Source organism: Ambystoma mexicanum, chromosome 5q, assembly GCF_040938575.1.
Source record: "Ambystoma mexicanum isolate Mex_15411 chromosome 5q, UKY_AmexF1_1, whole genome shotgun sequence".
Lineage (NCBI taxonomy): Eukaryota > Metazoa > Chordata > Amphibia > Caudata > Ambystomatidae > Ambystoma > Ambystoma mexicanum.
Window position 1 is genome coordinate 994,606,195 of NC_090933.1, and position 16,529 is coordinate 994,622,723.

Below are 16,529 nucleotides of genomic sequence, written 5' to 3' on the forward strand. Positions count from 1 at the left end.
GTCTTCGTTTCTAGAGAGGCTAGATTTCTTGTTTAGGCCTCTTAAAAAAACACAGGGTTCCACAAGTGTAACATGTATATCCAATTACAGTGATATTGTAACCATATTTCTTTGTAGTGGACAGGAACAATGCTATGTGATACCACTTCCTGTTTTGTCAAGGGGTGAAAGGTCATGTTCGATCGCTTCCTGTGATGTCACTTCAGGGTCGGGTCAAATGACATCACTTCCTGGGATGTGATCAGAGGTCAAGGGTCATGTTATGTCACTTCTGCTACCCCTGGCATTTTGGTGAAATGACGTCCATGCGCAGTGACGAATACCTGGGATCACCAGAAGTGCCAGACCTATTCATTCAACTATTTTTATTTGTGATAAATTGCCATCTGCAAAGGCGTGAAATACCTCATTTTTATAGCAAGAAATAATGCAAATATTCTGTTTCTGAAAAGGTGGTTTGCTAATCAGAGCACCCCTCTTTCATAAAGCTCCATGCCAAAAGCATAGTGCATGCATATGCCTTTTGCAGTGGCAAAGGGCAGGTTCAAAGGTCACACGTGATATCCTGAAACCTGCTGGAACATGAAATTTAAAAATGCAGAGGCGGCTGTGCAATCTTCTGTACCTCCGTTTCCAAATGCAATACTTTTATGCCCTAGTCATTCCGGTGTGTCAGAGTGTCTCCACCACAGCCAATATACTGTCTTTTGATCCTCATACAAGAAAGGGAACAGCTTTCACTGAGGGCCCAGGAACAATCCCCAGAGGATCTCCTGGGAACTAGTGCCTCAAAGGCAACACAGCATAACAAAACCTCATTCGCACCAGGGTGCTAATCACTGGAGTCCTATTGAAGTTAGTAGGCATGGAAAGGAGGTGCAGTTAGACCAGCCAGAAGGGAGAGAAGGGTTAAGAGTGGGGTTCCACTCTCTTGGTTTCTGTAAGGGCTCTCTTTCAACCAATACCTGGCACTCCTTGCCCACCACATCGCTGCTCCCTGCCCCAATTTTCAGTGCTATGCAGAGGATACCGAGCTCATTTTCAGGCTACCCTCGGCCTCCTCCTCTCCTTACCTCATCTCCGACTGACTGACTGCTATCCAGGAGTGGTGTGCCGCCAATGACCTCTGCCTTAATGCCAGTAAGACTGAGATTCTACTCATCGGCACACCCACTCCCTCCTTCCCTGCAGCTCTCTGCCCAGCCTCTCTTGGCCCTCTTCCTGCCCCCATCTGCAAAGCTAAAAACCTCAGGGTCATCTTCAACTCCACACTCTCTTTCTCTCCTCACATCTGGAATGTCTCTAAGAATTCACACTACCAGCTGCACCTCTTGAGAGGTATTCTTCCTTTCCTCTTCTTCCTGCAGAAGCTCAGTCTCCAGAGCCCTGGTTCTCGCTAGGCTGGACTATTGTAACAGCCTCTATCTAAATCTGCCTGCCTCTACTTTCCGCCCTCTGCAAATTATCCAGAACAGGACTGCCCTTGGCCTCAAGCCCAGGAATTGTATCTCTCCAGGACTGAAATCTCTGCACTGGCTCCCAGTGGCAGCGAGGATTAAGTTCAAAACCCTCTGCATTGTACACAAGGGGACCGCAATACCTTCAACTCTCTCTTCCTAAATACCTTCCTCCTCAAGCTCTTCGCTCATCCGCCTCCAACTCCCTCAGGGTCAGTCGCTTCTCCAAGCAACGAGTTGGTGATAGATCTCTCTCTTCGGCAAGGGCCTTCCTCTGGAACAGCCTTCCTGCCTCCCTGAAACTTGAGGAGAACCATCTCCGGTTCCGGAAGCACCTCAAAACATTCCTCTTTGCTTTGGCTTTCTCTCCCCCTCTGCCCTGCTGAATTCCTGGCTTAAACTGGCCACCCTTTCTGATCTCGTGCCCAAGCCCCGCCAGCTGCACACCTGCACTGCCTCCCTGGCAACTCCGGCACCTGGAGACTTTTCTGGATCCCTACAGTCCCCCTACCAGCACTTATGTTTACACTTACCTTGCACTTGCCACCAGCTGGCCGTTTTTATACGTCTTATTTATTCTACTATCTCATGTACTGCACTTTCCCCTATCCCTTCCCCCACACAGACTTTCTCTTTTCCCCCTTCCCATGCACTTGCGTGATCTGAATGACACCTTGGCTAATAGGATCGTTGTCTGGCTTCCCTTTCTTCCCCATCCCTTGCCTCGTCGTGCCTTGAAACACTTGTACATAGACGCGTTATAAATGCCATATCATACCACTGTTTGTCCCCCAATTTCCCACAGAACAAGTCACCCTGGGTGTAGTATCACAATGCAAAGGGAATTTATTGAAAAGGACACGATTGGATCCCTTCAGCAGGGTTGCTTTTGATCAATCACCTGTCACATGTTGCCTTAAGAAGTAGAAAGGACCCTCATTCTATTATTCATCTGTGGATTCTTACGAAGACAAGTAGGATTCACTCGACCCCTACAGTGAGCACAGCATGATCTTGCTGTACTACTGTGAATACAGCACGCCCCAGAAGTGCTTTGCAAGTGCCCGTTGGCCTGGTGAGATGAGGAGCTGCCGTCTATCAACTTTCTATTGGATGTTACATTGTGTGCCTATTGTTGGACATTGTGCTCATTACTGGTCTCTGCAGTCCGGACTCTGCTTGGACTTCGTACCTCATCACTTACTTTGCTTTCTTATTTTAGTGTACGTCACTTTGAAGTCCCGCCTACCTGCTACGAACTTTCCCTACATCAGGCCCCAGAGGTGCCTTGCAAGTGCCTGCTGGCCTGTTCGCTGTATTGCAGGCGGTTAGGGCAGATTGGCGAGAAAGCCATTAAGACGGTAGAAGAGCGAAAGTAGGTCAACATCATAAATTAAATATTGCTCTGCATACGATTTGGTGATGACTTACCTTCAGGCAACTTAAAGTTTATTTGCTATTACTGTAAGGATGTCTGGGCCTAGGAGTTTAAAACTACAAGGGGTGCAGATGTATGACTACATCCTCTCCGCGCCCCTTGCGTTTACTCCTGTAAAGAATACATATAGGATGGCTCTGACAATGCCATTACCGCCATCACCACCACAAATCAGTGACTCTCTTATGTTGGAGCAAGACGTGGGGTGGGGTCTCCAATACTAATTGAATCGGCAGAACCCTAAGACTCCAAATAGCTTATTTCTTTGGGGGAGAAATAGAGGGCGCGGGGGGGGGGTGTCGGTGGTTGATTGAAGGGATCTAGGGAAACAGTCTTTCCTGGACACCCCGCCAGTTTTTCAGGAGGGCAAAGTTACATTGCTAGCCTTGTCACAGTATCCTGCGAGTCAGGTTGAGGGCGAGGACGACTTCTTGCCCTCGACACAGCCTGCGACGCTTGATTCAGTAAACAGGGGGCTCTATTCGCAGGGCAAATTATTATCCCATTTTTTGCTGGAACTGAAACCTCACACCTCATGTATGAAAGATATAATGGTTCATCTAGGGAAATTGTCTAACACTATGAATGTGACGTCTGAGAAGGTAGGGGCTCAGGTGGTGCCATCCACAAACAGAATTTGCATTCCTGGCTGTCTTGTGGTCGATAAGTTGATTCCAAGGGCTGTTTGTAGTGATCTCAAAGGGAATCACAAGGGGGCGGGGTGTTATCTGAAAAATCTGTTGAAATGGAGAGGCCTGAGCAAATACCTGTTTATAAAGCGAATACGAGGAAAAAATCTAAAATAAATTCGAGGAGTCAACTCCCGCTCTTAAATAAGGGTGGTCATAAGCCATCTAGGACAAATTGGCAAGCTCTTGTCAGAGAGGAAGGAGATGAAATATCTTCTTTTAGAGTCGGCTTGGACACAGACTCGGATGTTGAAGTAGTAGTTGATCAGGTAGGGGGTAAACTTGTACTTAACGGTACAAAAGATAATAAAAGGACAGGAAGGAAAATAACAATCGGAAAACATTTACGGTAAGGGACAAAGGAAATCCCTTTCCCTCAATCCAAAATAAGGCAATGCAAACAGAAGGGAAAAGTACGTACCATCTATTTTCTAAAAATGTATGAAATCAATCAGTTCCCCTAACATCTCCTCTTAAGGGTACTGCAATTACCTCGGTCAGTAATATTAACAAAACAACTAAACAAAAGGCAATTCAATCTTTTTCGGAAGTAATCAGAAGGGGCCTGCCCAGGATTTTCCTAGTAGTTACTCCAGAAGGCAATCTCAAAATAAAGGTATGCAGACATCTGTTAGAAGGGGCAGATAAGGACCAGCAAATGTGCCCGACTACCTTCTCGGAGGGGTTTCACAATCTTGTACTGTTAAAAAAAAAAAAAAAAAATGAATGGCAAAAAAAACAAAACGTTGAAACGTGATTTAAGAGAATTCTAATTTTAATGTAAAGACTGACAGTATTCGTCAAGTTGAGATGGAATATTTTTGCATATATTTTATGGAAAGATGTATTAGTTATTAAATAAACTTCTGTAAAGGTTTTTGGTAAGAAACCAAAAAAAATAATAATTAAAAAATTACAGCATGGTCAAAAGGTTCTCTGTCCTAGACAGAAGGCAACCTAGGCAGAGGTATGCTATGTCTCCTAAACATCCACAGGGAACAGTGGGGGTGAACTGCTGTGGGCCAAGGTCTCTCCGCTGATTGCACTGGAACCAGAACCCTGTTGATTGGAGTCAAGGATCCCCTTTAGGTGGCACCCAAGCTCTGTGGAGTGGGAATGCAGAATAGGAGGATTCGCCTTGTGCCGGGGACCCACACTGGGAATCCCAGCAACTTAAATGCCCAGAAGTGAAACCGGAAGCCTGTTTCATCACCACCAGACATGTTCAAGCTGTTTTGACCCACTTGATGCTTTTGGCAAACTTCAAACTGCTGGCTGTATTTCGAGCCATTTCAGATGCTGGCATGATTCATTGAAGGGACGACTCATCTCGACCTGATCCCGGGTTCATGGGAGCAACTACCTGGAGAACCGATTTGACAGCTGGAAGCCATAAACGCACCCGTCTTAAATGCCTACTCGACCCAGTAGAGCATCCTCTCGAAGTAAAATTGACCGCTGCTTCAAATCATACCTGCCAACATTTTGGAGCACATGGGAGGAAGATTTAATCACAGAAAGCAGGAGGCCTGAATACTCCCAATGGATTGCTTTGGAGTTAGAATAATTTTAGAAGGGAGAAAGAAAGATGGTAGGAATATATGCCCCAAACTGTTGGAAGCAATAGTTTTGTGGTCAGGAACACTAACTTGACTCATCAGGAGCACGCACCTTCATACCGACTCATCGTTGACCGCCAGTGGTATTGCATCGACTTGTACGTCTCGAAGCCGGCTCAACCTTGGGAAAAGTAAATAGAAGCCCAGCTCAATATTGTTGAGCGTCAAAGCCAAGAATAAAACGTACTTTGAACATGCCCTGCCACCCGGTCCACTTATTGGGACCATATATATTAAGCTTGTTCTTCAAAGTCATATCATCGAACTACCCAAAGTACTCTTTCACAAAAGTCTAAATTCTCTGTGTTTCTTTTCTAAGGGGGGGCTTTTCCTCATTAGTTGAGATTGCATTTTGTTGTTTGATTAAATTTCTAAAGTTGTATAAAACTTTGATTGGACACTTTTATATCGTACCATTGTACTAAATGTATTTTGGGGGATGCTAATGTTATCAGCTTACACCCCTCCTGAGATATAGCCTGCCCTCGGCAAGCGCTACAGGCTAAGGAGGCATACCTTTAGGATTGTGCCTTTTCACCTATATGATTGGGAGTGCAATATCATACATGCCAGCATTTTTAATTCCGTTTGGGAGATGCTAGTCCACTCCTGGTTTTAACTTTTTAAGCTGGGACCTGGATTTATAACGTGGAAATTCAAGACAAAAAGTCTGAGAATGGGAGTTAAAACCAGGACTGGTCTAGCATTTCCTGAATGGAATCACTCCACCTAGGTGCAAGTACAAAAACACAGTCTTCTAATAAAATTATCTACAATTATCGTATTCTTGATCAGTGCACGATTTTCACCATACAAACAGTAGACCTATCGTTTTTGTTAAAGCTCGATGTTTATTCAAGCCGTCAGTGTCTGTCAATGTCTTAGCGCACCACTCGCACACCGCTTGTCCATATTATATCCTCGCTACCCTCCTCCCTTGGAGCCCCTCCTTCCCCCGGCCGATACCCAAATGAGAGGCAGGACCAGATGACTGAGTGGAAGTAAATATTGCCACAGCAAACTTTATTAACATACTTAAAGTCAGGAGTAAACTTACAGGTGTTCCGTTTTGCCGCTATCCTCAAGGATTCTGCACTGAGAGGTAGCATCCTAAGACCCCCCCCCCTTTTCAGGTCCTTGCGGACCCATCGAGGGCCCCGTCCTCTACCACTGGCCAACATTTTCTTTTCATTTGTTATCGTGCATTTTCATTCCTTTTTGTTTTCTCTTCTTTATCTCCTTTCATTCTATCCATCCACTTATCCTTTGCACCCCATTAATTCATTTCACTCCCCTACCTTCCCTCTACTTCACCCTCTTCTCCTTTCCCCTTGGTCTCCCTTTACCTACCAATTCCTGATCCCCTTGTGTTCTTTCTTTATCCCGCCGTGTTCCCCCCTCCACCCTTTCATCGAACCCAGTGCTGCCCCAACGTCATCCACCTTGGCTGTCCCACCCTCCTCAGGCCCCGCTCCTTCCCCTTTTCGCCATACTGTTCTGTACCGGGCCCCCCCATTTGCTACCTTCCCCTGGAGTCCAATAGTCATACCTTCCCCATCCTCCTCCCCTTACCCATCTCCTAAATGGTCCTCCCCTGATCTCCCACCCTGCTCCTCTTAGCCCACTTCCCTCCACATGCCAAAGACCAACCCTCCCAGGCATTACCGTTATCTCCCTAAGTTGACCCTTGTAAACTCTCCAGTTTTATTCCTATCCCCCCACCCGTAGCCATCCCATCTTCCCAGGTTCCCCTTCCCATCCTCTCCCTGCCACCAATCTTTTTTCCTCATTACTTCCCAGAGCCCCGTTTATCTCCAACTCCTGCCATTCCTTCCCCTCCTCTTGTTGGATTAATTATTACTCTCCTTCTCCATCGATGCACTTCCCACCTTCCCCCACCCACGTTTGGGGTTGGAAGGTCTTCCAAGCCCCCTAGCCCTCCCCTTTATAATGGGCCTCCCCTGAGTCTAATACTCCTGGGTACCATTCATTCTAAGCTGATGGCTGTGCAGTCTCCTTGCAGTATCCGCCAGTACTTTCTAAAGGGAACACCATGTAACATCTGCTGGGCGTGTCTGAAAGAAAAACATAAGCATAAATACCACAAAATGACAAAACAGGTGCAGGAAACACGAGGCCGCCCCCACATGCCGATGCCCTTTTATAAGTGCTCCCAGGCTACTGCGCACTCCTTGGCGGCCTTTGTTGATGCACCCCCCTCCTCTGGGCGGTGTCTTGCGTGGCCGTGCCACTGCCCCCCGACCCCCATTCCCTGCTGTGCCCAGTGAGGGTGTCGGCACTAAGGGAGGCCGCCGCTGATGCCGATTCTCCGAATGGTGCGAGAGCCTTGCGTAACGCCAACACACGCAGTGAGGGCCCGTCTCCAGATGCTGCGCAACACTCACACACCGCTTCCTCACTACCCTCCTCCCTTGGAGCACCACCCCCGCCCCCTGATACCCAAATGAGAGGCAGGACCAGATGGCTGAGTGGAAGTAAATATTGCCACAGCAAACTTTATTAACATACATAAAGTCAGGAGTTAAGTTACAGGTGTTCTGTTTCGCCGCTACCCTCAAGATTCTGTGCTGAGGGGTAGCATCCCAAGACCCCCCCCCTTTCAGGTCCTTGCTGACCCATCAAGTGCCCCATCCCTCTCTAGTCGTCCCTCTCTACCCCATGCCAACATTTTCTTTTCAATTTTTCTTTCATTTTTTATTGTGCATTTTCATTCCCATTTTTGTTTTCTCTTTTCCTTTGTCTCCTTTCATTCTATCCATCCACTTATCCTTTGCACCCCATTAATTCATTTCGCTCCCCTACCTTCCCTCTACTTCACCCCCTTCTCCTTTACCCTTGGTCTCTCTTTACCTACTAATTCCTGATCCCCTTGTGTTCTTTACTTATCCCATTTTGAATCCCCCCCGCCTAAATCGACCAAGTGCTGTCCCAACTTCAACTGCCTTAGCTGTACCCACTCCCCTCAGGCCTGCTCCTTCCCCTTTTCGTAATACTGTTCTCTACCGAGCCCCCCATTAGCTACCTTCCCCCCCAGAGCCCAATAGTCATACCTTCCCCATCCTCCACCCCTTCCCCATCTCCTAAAAGGTCCTCCCCAGATATTCCACCCTGCTCCTCTTAGGCCACTTCCCTCCGCATGTCAAAGACCCCCCTCCCAGGCATTACCATGTTATCTCCCCAAGCTGACCGTTGTAAATTCCCCAGTTTTCTTCCTATCCACCCCCGCCCCCCCAGCCGTCCCATCTTCCAGGTTCCCCTCCCCATCCTCTCCCTACCACCAATCTTTTTCCTCATTACTTCCCAGAGCCCAGTGTATCTCCAACTCCTTCCATTCCTTCCCCTGCCCTTGTTGGATTCATGGTTACTCTCCTTCTCCATCGATGCACTTCCCACTTTCCCCCACCCAATTTTGGGTTTGGAAGGTCTTCCAAGCCCCCTAGCCCTCCCCTTTATAATGGACCTCACCTGAGCCTAATACTCCTGGACACAGTTCATTCTAAGCTGATAGCTGTGCAGTCCCCCTGTGGTATCCGCCAGTACTTTCTAAATGGACCACCATTTAACATCCGCTGGGCGTGTCTGAAAGAAAAATTATATAAGCGACCAGTGACTCTCCCATGACTCTCTGCGGACAACTGGCAGCAGACAGTTCCCCCTCAGGCACCTGGTCGCCAGTACTGCAAAAACCTTGCTAGACCCCATTCCGTGCGCATTCAACACCATTCATTCCTTTTACGCAACCAACAAGCTGGCCTTCCGGACTCGACCTGCGGCGTGATTTGTGCTGGGGATCCCTGTCCCCGACAGTCGCCCCTGTGTGACAGCATTCGTTGAAGATTGCTGCTCCATTAAGTCTGAGCTCCATTGCAGGAGGGCCTACTGTCCAGACAGTGGCGTGCTGTACTGAGGTCTTCCCTTGACCGCATCGTCCCTTTTTGTTGGAGGCCCCCCACCACCAATGGGGGAGGAGCGTGTTGGGCCATGCTCGGCCATTGTGTTCCCTTACAAGAGTGCCCCCGCTTGTAGGCATTGCTGTATTAATCTTCCCCTGTTCCGCCCCTCAATCTTGTCTATTTGCAGCCCACTCCTTCCAACGTGTCCTTTAAATCTGCCAACATCACCCCCACCCGACCTCAGACAAGTGCACTTTGTCAGCCCGAATGCAACCCGGCATATTTAAGGTAATCAGCGTGTGTCTGATCCAGCCCAGACCCCTGCTTCTCAAAAATGTTCCCATTTTTGCAAACTCCTGGACTCCTCCACCGCTTTATGCAAATGCGCCCCCTGCCATGATTGGCTGGGTATGATTTCCGACCACAATAGCTCCGTGCCCCTGAACCCATTCTCCACCTGAGTCCGCGTGGCCCTCATTCTAGCCAGTAACCCCCTTCTCCCCAATGTAACCAAGTCATTTCTCCCTAAGTGGATAACTAGGACATGAGGACGTGCATTGTTCTGCCTGTAATTGTCCAGCACCCTCCACAAATCATCCCATCTCATCTCATGCCTCCTTTAGCGAGCCATGAGATCTGTGTCTTCGAAAAAGCCCATGTGAGCGTCCTTGTACTCCTTTTCTGTTCCCTCTGCTGCCCGGGCCATGAATGAGTGGCCGATGACCCATACTGACTTGCAATCTGTGGAGAGATGAATGGCGTTGTTTGATGAATGACCGGTTCCCTAGCGCTACTCTCATCCTCCCGCACCCCCCATCGCCCGCCCCATGACCAAGATCGACTTGGGCCTTACTCCCCTAGCGGGTTGTATTTCTACTGGTGTGACCGTTCAGGGGCGTGCCTTCACCATCTCAAGCTATTTTGAATATTGTCAACCAATGGCAAACAAATGTTTTTTTGACTATTCAGCACAATGACGTAATTGAGGGGTGGTGTGGGAAAGTTGGTGACATCACGAGGGGTGTTAATGCAATTGTGGCCAAAAGTTGTAGCAGCCAATTAGGCTAATTCAACATATATTTGTATATAGGTGACTGATGTAGTCCCACCACTCAGCTTTAGCGACCTGCCTTAAAAATGCAACTAAATTGTTGTATGACAATTTGACAAACTTCATATAAAAAGTACAGCCACAGTGGGCAGCATTGACAGCTCACGCCATTCAGTTCAGCTCCACTGGGATGTCTGAACCGTGCTTCTCAGCTCTTTGGGTCCAATAAATGTGTGTTACTTCCTGCTTGGTGTATGCTCCTTTTTTGGAATACTTTACCTTTCCTTGGATTAGTTTCGATGGAGGTCCCCTGGTACAAGGGCACAGAGTGTGCAGCAATAAACACTCTAGCACTGGATAAACTCTGATAATTTCCTGCCTATGCACAGGAAAGGCTTTCACTTTTTTCCCTTCAGTGACAGGGACATCATTTGGGGGTGACCAGGGGTTGCCAATGCGACCCCTGAGGTCCCCCCTTGCCACCCCTGAAGAAAACAAAATAGTGAGGGTTTAAATGTTAGCTCCTGGGCTGTGGCCAGCAGCATGTGGGTCTTCGTTTCTAGAGAGGCTGGATTTCTTGTTTAGGCCTCTTAAAAAAACACAGGGTTCCACAAGTGTAACATGTATATCCAATTACAGTGATATTGTAACCATATTTCTTTGTAGTGGACAGGAACAATGCTATGTGATACCACTTCCTGTTTTGTCAAGGGGTGAAAGGTCATGTTCGATCGCTTCCTGTGATGTCACTTCAGGGTCGGGTCAAATGACATCACTTCCTGGGATGTGATCAGAGGTCAAGGGTCATGTTATGTCACTTCTGCTACCCCTGGCATTTTGGTGAAATGACGTCCATGCGCAGTGACGAATACCTGGGATCACCAGAAGTGCCAGACCTATTCATTCAACTATTTTTATTTGTGATAAATTGCCATCTGCAAAGGCGTGAAATACCTCATTTTTATAGCAAGAAATAATGCAAATATTCTGTTTCTGAAAAGGTGGTTTGCTAATCAGAGCACCCCTCTTTCATAAAGCTCCATGCCAAAAGCATAGTGCATGCATATGCCTTTTGCAGTGGCAAAGGGCAGGTTCAAAGGTCACACGTGATATCCTGAAACCTGCTGGAACATGAAATTTAAAAATGCAGAGGCGGCTGTGCAATCTTCTGTACCTCCGTTTCCAAATGCAATACTTTTATGCCCTAGTCATTCCGGTGTGTCAGAGTGTCTCCACCACAGCCAATATACTGTCTTTTGATCCTCATACAAGAAAGGGAACAGCTTTCACTGAGGGCCCAGGAACAATCCCCAGAGGATCTCCTGGGAACTAGTGCCTCAAAGGCAACACAGCATAACAAAACCTCATTCGCACCAGGGTGCTAATCACTGGAGTCCTATTGAAGTTAGTAGGCATGGAAAGGAGGTGCAGTTAGACCAGCCAGAAGGGAGAGAAGGGTTAAGAGTGGGGTTCCACTCTCTTGGTTTCTGTAAGGGCTCTCTTTCAACCAATACCTGGCACTCCTTGCCCACCACATCGCTGCTCCCTGCCCCAATTTTCAGTGCTATGCAGAGGATACCGAGCTCATTTTCAGGCTACCCTCGGCCTCCTCCTCTCCTTACCTCATCTCCGACTGACTGACTGCTATCCAGGAGTGGTGTGCCGCCAATGACCTCTGCCTTAATGCCAGTAAGACTGAGATTCTACTCATCGGCACACCCACTCCCTCCTTCCCTGCAGCTCTCTGCCCAGCCTCTCTTGGCCCTCTTCCTGCCCCCATCTGCAAAGCTAAAAACCTCAGGGTCATCTTCAACTCCACACTCTCTTTCTCTCCTCACATCTGGAATGTCTCTAAGAATTCACACTACCAGCTGCACCTCTTGAGAGGTATTCTTCCTTTCCTCTTCTTCCTGCAGAAGCTCAGTCTCCAGAGCCCTGGTTCTCGCTAGGCTGGACTATTGTAACAGCCTCTATCTAAATCTGCCTGCCTCTACTTTCCGCCCTCTGCAAATTATCCAGAACAGGACTGCCCTTGGCCTCAAGCCCAGGAATTGTATCTCTCCAGGACTGAAATCTCTGCACTGGCTCCCAGTGGCAGCGAGGATTAAGTTCAAAACCCTCTGCATTGTACACAAGGGGACCGCAATACCTTCAACTCTCTCTTCCTAAATACCTTCCTCCTCAAGCTCTTCGCTCATCCGCCTCCAACTCCCTCAGGGTCAGTCGCTTCTCCAAGCAACGAGTTGGTGATAGATCTCTCTCTTCGGCAAGGGCCTTCCTCTGGAACAGCCTTCCTGCCTCCCTGAAACTTGAGGAGAACCATCTCCGGTTCCGGAAGCACCTCAAAACATTCCTCTTTGCTTTGGCTTTCTCTCCCCCTCTGCCCTGCTGAATTCCTGGCTTAAACTGGCCACCCTTTCTGATCTCGTGCCCAAGCCCCGCCAGCTGCACACCTGCACTGCCTCCCTGGCAACTCCGGCACCTGGAGACTTTTCTGGATCCCTACAGTCCCCCTACCAGCACTTATGTTTACACTTACCTTGCACTTGCCACCAGCTGGCCGTTTTTATACGTCTTATTTATTCTACTATCTCATGTACTGCACTTTCCCCTATCCCTTCCCCCACACAGACTTTCTCTTTTCCCCCTTCCCATGCACTTGCGTGATCTGAATGACACCTTGGCTAATAGGATCGTTGTCTGGCTTCCCTTTCTTCCCCATCCCTTGCCTCGTCGTGCCTTGAAACACTTGTACATAGACGCGTTATAAATGCCATATCATACCACTGTTTGTCCCCCAATTTCCCACAGAACAAGTCACCCTGGGTGTAGTATCACAATGCAAAGGGAATTTATTGAAAAGGACACGATTGGATCCCTTCAGCAGGGTTGCTTTTGATCAATCACCTGTCACATGTTGCCTTAAGAAGTAGAAAGGACCCTCATTCTATTATTCATCTGTGGATTCTTACGAAGACAAGTAGGATTCACTCGACCCCTACAGTGAGCACAGCATGATCTTGCTGTACTACTGTGAATACAGCACGCCCCAGAAGTGCTTTGCAAGTGCCCGTTGGCCTGGTGAGATGAGGAGCTGCCGTCTATCAACTTTCTATTGGATGTTACATTGTGTGCCTATTGTTGGACATTGTGCTCATTACTGGTCTCTGCAGTCCGGACTCTGCTTGGACTTTGTACCTCATCACTTACTTTGCTTTCTTATTTTAGTGTACGTCACTTTGAAGTCCCGCCTACCTGCTACGAACTTTCCCTACATCAGGCCCCAGAGGTGCCTTGCAAGTGCCTGCTGGCCTGTTCGCTGTATTGCAGGCGGTTAGGGCAGATTGGCGAGGAAGCCATTAAGACGGTAGAAGAGCGAAAGTAGGTCAACATCATAAATTAAATATTGCTCTGCATACGATTTGGTGATGACTTACCTTCAGGCAACTTAAAGTTTATTTGCTATTACTGTAAGGATGTCTGGGCCTAGGAGTTTAAAACTACAAGGGGTGCAGATGTATGACTACATCCTCTCCGCGCCCCTTGCGTTTACTCCTGTAAAGAATACATATAGGATGGCTCTGACAATGCCATTACCGCCATCACCCCCACAAATCAGTGACTCTCTTATGTTGGAGCAAGACGTGGGGTGGGGTCTCCAATACTAATTGAATCGGCAGAACCCTAAGTCTCCAAATAGCTTATTTCTTTGGGGGAGAAATAGAGGGCGCGGGGGGGGGGGTGTCGGTGGTTGAAGGAAGGGATCTAGGGAAACGGTCTTTCCTGGACACCCCGACAGTTTTTCAGGAGGGCAAAGTTACATTGCTAGCCTTGTCACAGTATCCTGCGAGTCAGGTTGAGGGCGAGGACGACTTCTTGCCCTCGACACAGCCTGCGACGCTTGATTCAGTAAACAGGGGGCTCTATTCGCAGGGCAAATTATTATCCCATTTTTTGCTGGAACTGAAACCTCACACCTCATGTATGAAAGATATAATGGTTCATCTAGGGAAATTGTCTAACACTATGAATGTGACGTCTGAGAAGGTAGGGGCTCAGGTGGTGCCATCCACAAACAGAATTTGCATTCCTGGCTGTCTTGTGGTCGATAAGTTGATTCCAAGGGCTGTTTGTAGTGATCTCAAAGGGAATCACAAGGGGGCGGGGTGTTATCTGAAAAATCTGTTGAAATGGAGAGGCCTGAGCAAATACCTGTTTATAAAGCGAATACGAGGAAAAAATCTAAAATAAATTCGAGGAGTCAACTCCCGCTCTTAAATAAGGGTGGTCATAAGCCATCTAGGACAAATTGGCAAGCTCTTGTCAGAGAGGAAGGAGATGAAATATCTTCTTTTAGAGTCGGCTTGGACACAGACTCGGATGTTGAAGTAGTAGTTGATCAGGTAGGGGGTAAACTTGTACTTAACGGTACAAAAGATAATAAAAGGACAGGAAGGAAAATAACAATCGGAAAACATTTACGGTAAGGGACAAAGGAAATCCCTTTCCCTCAATCCAAAATAAGGCAATGCAAACAGAAGGGAAAAGTACGTACCATCTATTTTCTAAAAATGTATGAAATCAATCAGTTCCCCTAACATCTCCTCTTAAGGGTACTGCAATTACCTCGGTCAGTAATATTAACAAAACAACTAAACAAAAGGCAATTCAATCTTTTTCAGAAGTAATCAGAAGGGGCCTGCCCAGGATTTTCCTAGTAGTTACTCCAGAAGGCAATCTCAAAATAAAGGTATGCAGACATCTGTTAGAAGGGGCAGATAAGGACCAGCAAATGTGCCCGACTACCTTCTCGGAGGGGTTTCACAATCTTGTACTGTTAAAAAAAAATAAAAAAATGAATGGCAAAAAAAACAAAACGTTGAAACGTGATTTAAGAGAATTCTAATTTTAATGTAAAGACTGACAGTATTCGTCAAGTTGAGATGGAATATTTTTGCATATATTTTATGGAAAGATGTATTAGTTATTAAATAAACTTCTGTAAAGGTTTTTGGTAAGAAACCAAAAAAAATAATAATTAAAAAATTACAGCATGGTCAAAAGGTTCTCTGTCCTAGACAGAAGGCAACCTAGGCAGAGGTATGCTATGTCTCCTAAACATCCACAGGGAACAGTGGGGGTGAACTGCTGTGGGCCAAGGTCTCTCCGCTGATTGCACTGGAACCAGAACCCTGTTGATTGGAGTCAAGGATCCCCTTTAGGTGGCACCCAAGCTCTGTGGAGTGGGAATGCAGAATAGGAGGATTCGCCTTGTGCCAGGGACCCACACTGGGAATCCCAGCAACTCAAATGCCCAGAAGTGAAACCGGAAGCCTGTTTCATCACCACCAGACATGTTCAAGCTGTTTTGACCCACTTGATGCCCTTTGAGATGCAATGCTTATTTGGGCACTCTTGCTTTTGGCAAACTTCAAACTGCTGGCTGTATTTCGAGCCATTTCAGATGCTGGCATGATTCATTGAAGGGACCGACTCATCTCGACCTGATCCCGGGTTCATGGGAGCAACTACCTGGAGAACCGATTTGACAGCTGGAAGCCATAAACGCACCCGTCTTAAATGCCTACTCGACCCAGTAGAGCATCCTCTCGAAGTAAAATTGACCGCTGCTTCAAATCATACCTGCCAACATTTTGGAGCACATGGGAGGAAGATTTAATCACAGAAAGCAGGAGGCCTGAATACTCCCAATGGATTGCTTTGGGGTTAGAATAATTTTAGAAGGGAGAAAGAAAGATGGTAGGAATATATGCCCCAAACTGTTGGAAGCAATAGTTTTGTGGTCAGGAACACTAACTTGACTCATCAGGAGCACGCACCTTCATACCGACTCATTGTTGACCGCCAGTGGTATTGCATCGACTTGTACGTCTCGAAGCCGGCTCAACCTTGGGAAAAGTAAATAGAAGCCCAGCTCAATATTGTTGAGCGTCAAAGCCAAGAATAAAACGTACTTTGAACATGCCCTGCCACCCGGTCCACTTATTGGGACCATATATATTAAGCTTGTTCTTCAAAGTCATATCATCGAACTACCCAAAGTACTCTTTCACAAAAGTCTAAATTCTCTGTGTTTCTTTTCTAAGGGGGGGCTTTTCCTCATTAGTTGAGATTGCATTTTGTTGTTTGATTAAATTTCTAAAGTTGTATAAAACTTTGATTGGACACTTTTATATCGTACCATTGTACTAAATGTATTTTGGGGGATGCTAATGTTATCAGCTTACACCCCTCCTGAGATATAGCCTGCCCTCGGCAAGCGCTACAGGCTAAGGAGGCATACCTTTAGGATTGTGCCTTTTCACCTATATGATTGGGAGTGCAATATCATACATGCCAG